Genomic DNA, 6,476 nt, shown 5'->3' with positions numbered 1-6,476 from the left:
TTCCCCACAAAATCTCCAGCTAGCTCTCATCATGCTAGCTTTATTGACATCTTTACTTTTTCTCAACCCCAAACCTCAATCAATTTTGTTGTTGCAAATAGTGTCCCACGCTACTAAATGCCTTTTCCTGCCATTATACCCAGCACCCCAAATAAAACTACGACAAACTTTATCAATATCTTCACAAATAGATTTAGGAAGTAACACAGATTGCCACACAGACCGAAAGAGCTTGCTAAACAGATTTTGTTAGTTACTCTACCAGCAAAGGATATAGGTTTTGCTTTCCACACTACTAAAAAAAACTATTTTCTACGACCCAGTATCTACGTCGGTCATAAAAAAACCGTCTTTGTTTGCATAATGATGGCAATTTTGTGAATATTGTGAATATTTCAAAGATGGGTTTCCCAAAACCGTCTTTGAATGTCTATTATTTTTAATTTCTCCCTTCTCTCTCTTTTATCGGGCAGCGTGTTGGCCCTCTGTCTCTTCGTTGCCTCAACTTGTTCATCACGACGTTGGGGGAGCTGAGGGAGTTGGCGCCTTGACTTCTTTGTTGCGTCACTCTCTCTCTCTCTCTCTCTCTCTCTCTTTTTCTCCTCACACAGCTCCAAAATCCCTAGAAACAAACCATACTCTCTCTCTTTCTCTTTGTCTCCTCACATTCCTATGTTTTCTGCACTTCGATGTCGAGCAACCATAAGATCCACACCGTCATCGGAATCGACCTCAACGACAAGATGCTGACAGTGCTTGAGAAGAACATCTTATGAGTGAACCCTGACTGTGGGCTCAAGACTCGTAAGTACACTAAGGTGAAGCCCCAATCCTCACAAACATGGTTGCCAGGACAAACTCATCCGCAACGAACTTGCCAAGTGAATGGTATAAGAAAGTAGAATCTTCCAAGTCATTTGGTTTTGCTTTATAATACACCAAAGAAAATTTTTCTCTATGTTGGATTGTTTCAATAACTGTGTGTGGAATATTTAGGTGTTTTAGCATACTCTGTGAGCAATTGGTTCTTCCTCAACCCCTGCCCCCCTTATTTTACCAAACTCGTGTTTTCCCTAATGAATGTTGTTGTATCTTTACAGCCTCACCATAATCTTTATTGATATGGAAGTTTACCAGTTTTTGGCAAATAACTAGAGCATCTATATCGAGTATTTCAACATACATGCTTAAGAAAAAAAGCTTTCACAGTATTTCTTTTTTCTTCAAAAAAAAAAAATAAATACAAAAATCCTTTAAAAAATCATATTAGGAGTTTATTTGGCAAGTCATTCTTATAAATTAGTGTACTCTTATAAACATTTGTTGGTATGAATTTCATAGTTATACGGTAAATTTCTTATACTTCTTCACAGAGTCTAGAAGTAATTGAAGCACATTACTTGTTTGGAGTTGACTGCATTTGGATGAGGAACCATAGGACCTACAAGTTCCAGCCCTTGGCTAAATTTGCAAATGGGTGGGGTAAACTTCTGTATAATAAAGAAAAAAAGTATGTAAGAAAGGAGAAAAAGATCATTAACCATTGTTTAATCATTATCAAATACATCTTGAAAGTGTATTTAGTTTTCTGCCCTATTATGTCTAAGACCCAATTTGGCTTTTATATATTTCTATTTGTTTGCTCTTCAATATTTATACATTATTAACCTTGAATGTAGGTATTGTTGGAGTTGAACATGTTGATTCTAAATTGAGAGTTAGTCCTGGGAGTCCTTGCTTTAAAGGCCTCCCCCTGCATTCTCTCTTCAATATGTGCTTTAGACTCCTAATTGCGATGGCTATGGCCTCTCCTTGCATTCTCTCTTGTATTTTTGGTCCAATGATGAATAATGTGAACAAGGAAAACTCATCAATGATTGGCTTATTGGATGGGTTTTAGCTCAGGTGCCTACTATATATATGTGAATTTATTAAAATGCACAAGTATGTCATGTAGTCATGTTATGATAGCAGTAAGTTACATCTTTGTTTTTGTGTGAGGACTTTGCTTCAAAGTACATTAGTTAAAGTAATTTCAGAGACATTTAGTTTGTTTTGTCTAGAAATGATTGTGACTACTATTATTACACACATGTGATTTATTTGTGATAGTGCTCGTGTGAATATTTGCTAAGGAGTTTTGATTATCAAATTATCCTTTATGCTTAAAACTTTATATATGTTGAGTAAGATTTTCAGTTTCTTACTCTCCGTTTCTTTGTTGTATTGTTGCAATACAGTTTTGAAAATATCCCTGTGGGTATTTCTTGTTCATATTCATTCAGGCGAAGATTTGAGAACAAGGTTAGAGAACTTCTTCTCTTAAGCTATGGTTATTAAGAAAATTACAAAAGAATCCAGGATGCAAGTGGGGAATGCTTCAAATTCTTGATTACCATCGTTGGCGCATAAAAAAGGTGTTCCCTCACAAAAGGAGAAGACATGCCACATGTAAGCAATTTGACAACAAATCATGTTTCCCTCTCCCTCATTATTGCTTAAGTTTTGGTTTTTCTATTTATAAATGAAACATTGCATTTGGTTTTATAATATATGGAACCGACTGTTGTTGTATATATTTTTGCCTTATAAGGAATCATCAAAAGGTGTACATAAAATGACACATAAGGGAATGTTACATATTACTTCCTTGTAATTTCAAATTTTTTCAATTAATTCTTCTAAACATTTTTCCTTGGTGTCACTGAACTCTTAAAAAGTTAAGGTTCAAGTTAGAAATACTATACCTATAGCTAAAATTATAGTTAATAAGCCTAAAACAGTAAAAGTTAAGCAAAGTTAACGGAACTTGAAATTTTATACTTACCCAAACTATAGTAAGTATATTGATACCCAAAAAAAGAAGCTTAGGAGTAACCTGAGACATAGTGAAAGGGTTATTTAGTCTATGTAACTAGAGGAGAATTAATTAGAAAAGAGGATTTACTTCTTGGACACAAGCTACACATTGTTGGGGAGGTGCAGTTGCTAATTAACCACTGCCTCTTAGGATTACCTGGTGTGAGAAAAGAGGATCTCAAAGCTGTAATAAGCCACCCTCAGGTTGGCAATTATATAATAATTATTTTTTTTTTACACATGACCATGCTTAAGATGGCTGCAAATTAAACCTCAATGTTAGTTTTTACATATTTTGAATGCACATATAGGAATTACTCCTATCTAAATTTCTCCATATGTCTAAATTTCTTGCAGTACTGACACTGGCTTTCTATGATGTTGATGATCTTTCTCCAAGTGAATTTTCTTTTTGCAAATGCCACAAGGAGGATATTGGTCTTAGAAAAAGTTTCTAAAATTCTTTTTATTTCAAAAATTTCTTCACCATTTTTTTTTTTTTGTGTTCTTTATTCTGATCCTACAATTTGAGCTTTGAAACAAATCTTTAATACAGTTTTACTACGCCTACTCAATCTTTGTCCATATGCTTTGAGTCTATTAGTTCCATCACCAATAAAGAGATCTTTGGCATATTCAATCATAGTCACAATTGCATTGTAATAGAAATTAATTTTTTTAACAATTTTATTGTCAGGAATATTTGCTATATATGTTCTCATTTGACTAAATATTTATTTTATCTTTGTATAATAGTCTTTTACTATCTTAGAACTCTTCTTTTTTATTAACTCAAACTCACATTTTAGAATTTGAAGTTTAATGACACATATATTGGCTCTTCGTTGGAATTTCTCCTGTAAAGTACTTCATGCTTCTTTAGCATTAGCTTGTGGCTCCAACTATTCTTCAAAAAATTGTGACTGTCATCGCTTGTTGGAGAATAAAGAATGCCTTGAATCATTTCTTCTTGTTTTCTTTAAACAGGTTATTTTGAGCTACAGTAATAGTAAAGATGTTATCATTTTAAAGCTCTATAAGTCTTTTTTTATTTCTCGTGAAAATAGGGACAAAAAATAATGAGGGTAAAAGGGCATTGGTCTAGTTATGGATTTTTTTTAAGAATATAGTATATCCAACATAAAGTAAGATTTAAAACAAAAATTGAGAAAGATTGAAATTTTTATGTTAAAAAAAAGAATGATATATGAGATTTTTTGTTAACATGTGTGACCTTCAAACTTTAAGAAATTAATAACAAATGTTGGTAGATATAAAATTTAACTTTTAATTATTTTATATTTTAGTCGACTTTGTATAATAGGATTTTTTTAGAGATAGTTAATTAATATATCTATGACATATATAACCAAATGCAACTAGTATCACTAACATAATTGATATATGTTTGGTATGTATAAAGCTTAAGTTTTAGTTATACAGCTAATTGTGTCATTATCATTAACATAGATATCCAAAGAATAATTGAACTTGTTACTGCTTATTCTAGTAGATATATATGGCCTTGACATTCTAGCAGACACGTGCATGGATATCCAAAGAATGATTGAACTTCTTACTGCTCATTCTTTTACAGCATTTTCAGCTTTTAAGACATGTTTGTTTAACAACAAAAAAAACATATTGTTGGTTATCTCAAGATTAAAGTTAAGTTGATTCATTTTGTGTTTTTTTTTTACTAGGATGAAGACTTTAATATTACTCACTTTTTTATACTAGCGAGGGATCCTAGAATTCCAAGAAATGACATGGCTTATAAGGTAGGAAAAAAACATTTATTTTACAAGACTTAGATGCAGTTTTTAAGTATGATTTTTATGCTTTAAATTAAATGTATTTGATTGTGATTGAAGAACGATTCTCTGATCATTTTCTCTAATATTGCAGTAGACAAAGTTCTCTGCATAATATTGTCACTCCTTTATGTGTTTCTCTGTGATATTGTTGTTATCTTCTAATGAGTATAACTGTGATTATTATTTATTTATATTGCAGTGGACAAAGTGGAAGCCTTAACATAGTGTGCAAGGTACATTTGGTAATGGGACACTGTTGGCATAAATTCAAAAAATTATATTGCGAATGATGTGGATAGTTATAATAATATAAAATATTTTTTATTTTTTTTTAAAAAAATATATTCTAAGACGATTCTCCAAAAAACCATCTTAGAATGTCCACAAACAATATTTAATTTTTTAAAAAAAAATGCATTCTGAGACGGTTCTTTAGAGGACCGTCTTAGAAAGTGTATCATTTTAAGACGGTCTTTACCTAAGAACCGTCTTAGAAAAGTACTCTTCTAAGACGGTTTTTAGTTAAAAACTATCTTAGAATGATATCTTTTTCTAAGACGGTTATCTATTGAACCGTCGTAGAAAATGTAAACTTTCCACGACATCTCCTACAACGACGGTAAATAATTGATGTAAAATATCTATTTTAACCGACGTAGAAATCCTTTTTTGTAGTAGTGACATGTGCTAAGAGGTGATGAACTTTGTTAGTATAAATTGGAAAGTGCTCCTATAGGCCCTTTTATGAAAAATATGGACCCTCGTATGCTTCCCCAAATCCTCAGTCCACTAGATTCCCATTTCATGACTAAGTTGATTCCTTTGAGCAATCTTCACATTTTTTGAAAATAAAATCCGAGATTTTTCACGACTAATTGTCTATCGAAACAATGACAAAAAAGATTTAGAATATTAAAAAATCAACATATATGATATGTTTGTTTATATTCATAATAATTATTTTAAAAGTCATATTAAAAATGATTTATTATTGGTTGAGAGTTTAAATTTTTTTATACTAACAATGCACAACTATTAAACTTTTAAAAAAAATACATAAAATAAAAATATAAAAGTATATAATTTAAATAAATTCATGCATCGCACATGTATAAAATCTAATTTATATAATGATAATATATTAACTCTTTAGTTGGCTTATTGTCTTAACTCTTTTAGGTGGCACACGGGTATAATACAAGGAGAATAGCACAACAATAGGGGTGGATATATGGATCTAGATATGCATATCGACCCGTTAAGCCTGTGGACCTTGGGGATAATGAGTCTTTTTTTAAAAATATGTATAGCTATATCAAGTTTTTGAGTCCAGCCTGTTAAGCATGCAAGCCTAGTGGACTTTATCCAAAGATTTGCGGACTACCCGCATAACCCGCTTAAGTCCATTATGCAAGTATTATTAATTTGTTATGTTAAGATTTTGATCTTTAATTTAGGTTTTTATTGTTAATATGTTATTTTAAAAATATTGGTATATTTTAGTGTGATAGATTTTAGGTTAAAAATTAAATCAATTTTTTTCTTCTAATCAATATCAATCATCAATATACTATACATTTTAAATCGTAACTGACTCATTATGTTTTTGACATGTGGCTTCTTCTAGTGCAATTTCTTCCTTTTTACCTTTCTTTTTATTTTTTAAATTGTAATTGACTCAAAAGATAACCACACTTACTTTCAAATCGTAATTGACTCATCCTTATCCTTTTATTTAAAAAACTTGGTTTCATTTGTAACGCCCATTCACAATCTCAATGACCGCAAACTATCAATGAT

General features: G+C 31.3%; 1 long non-coding RNA gene across 1 annotated transcript; it reads left to right on the top strand.

Annotated features, from left to right (window-relative positions):
* Nucleotides 1-467: 467 nt before the first annotated feature.
* Nucleotides 468-4,640, top strand: LOC121174096 (uncharacterized). The gene is made up of 3 exons (XR_005889873.1): nt 468-888; nt 2,241-2,451; nt 4,563-4,640. It is a non-coding gene; the product is annotated as an uncharacterized lncRNA (long non-coding RNA).
* Nucleotides 4,641-6,476: the final 1,836 nt, after the last annotated feature.

This window comes from Glycine max, chromosome 19 (assembly GCF_000004515.6).
Source record: "Glycine max cultivar Williams 82 chromosome 19, Glycine_max_v4.0, whole genome shotgun sequence".
NCBI lineage: Eukaryota > Viridiplantae > Streptophyta > Magnoliopsida > Fabales > Fabaceae > Glycine > Glycine max.
This window is presented reverse-complemented; position numbering and strand designations above follow the sequence as displayed.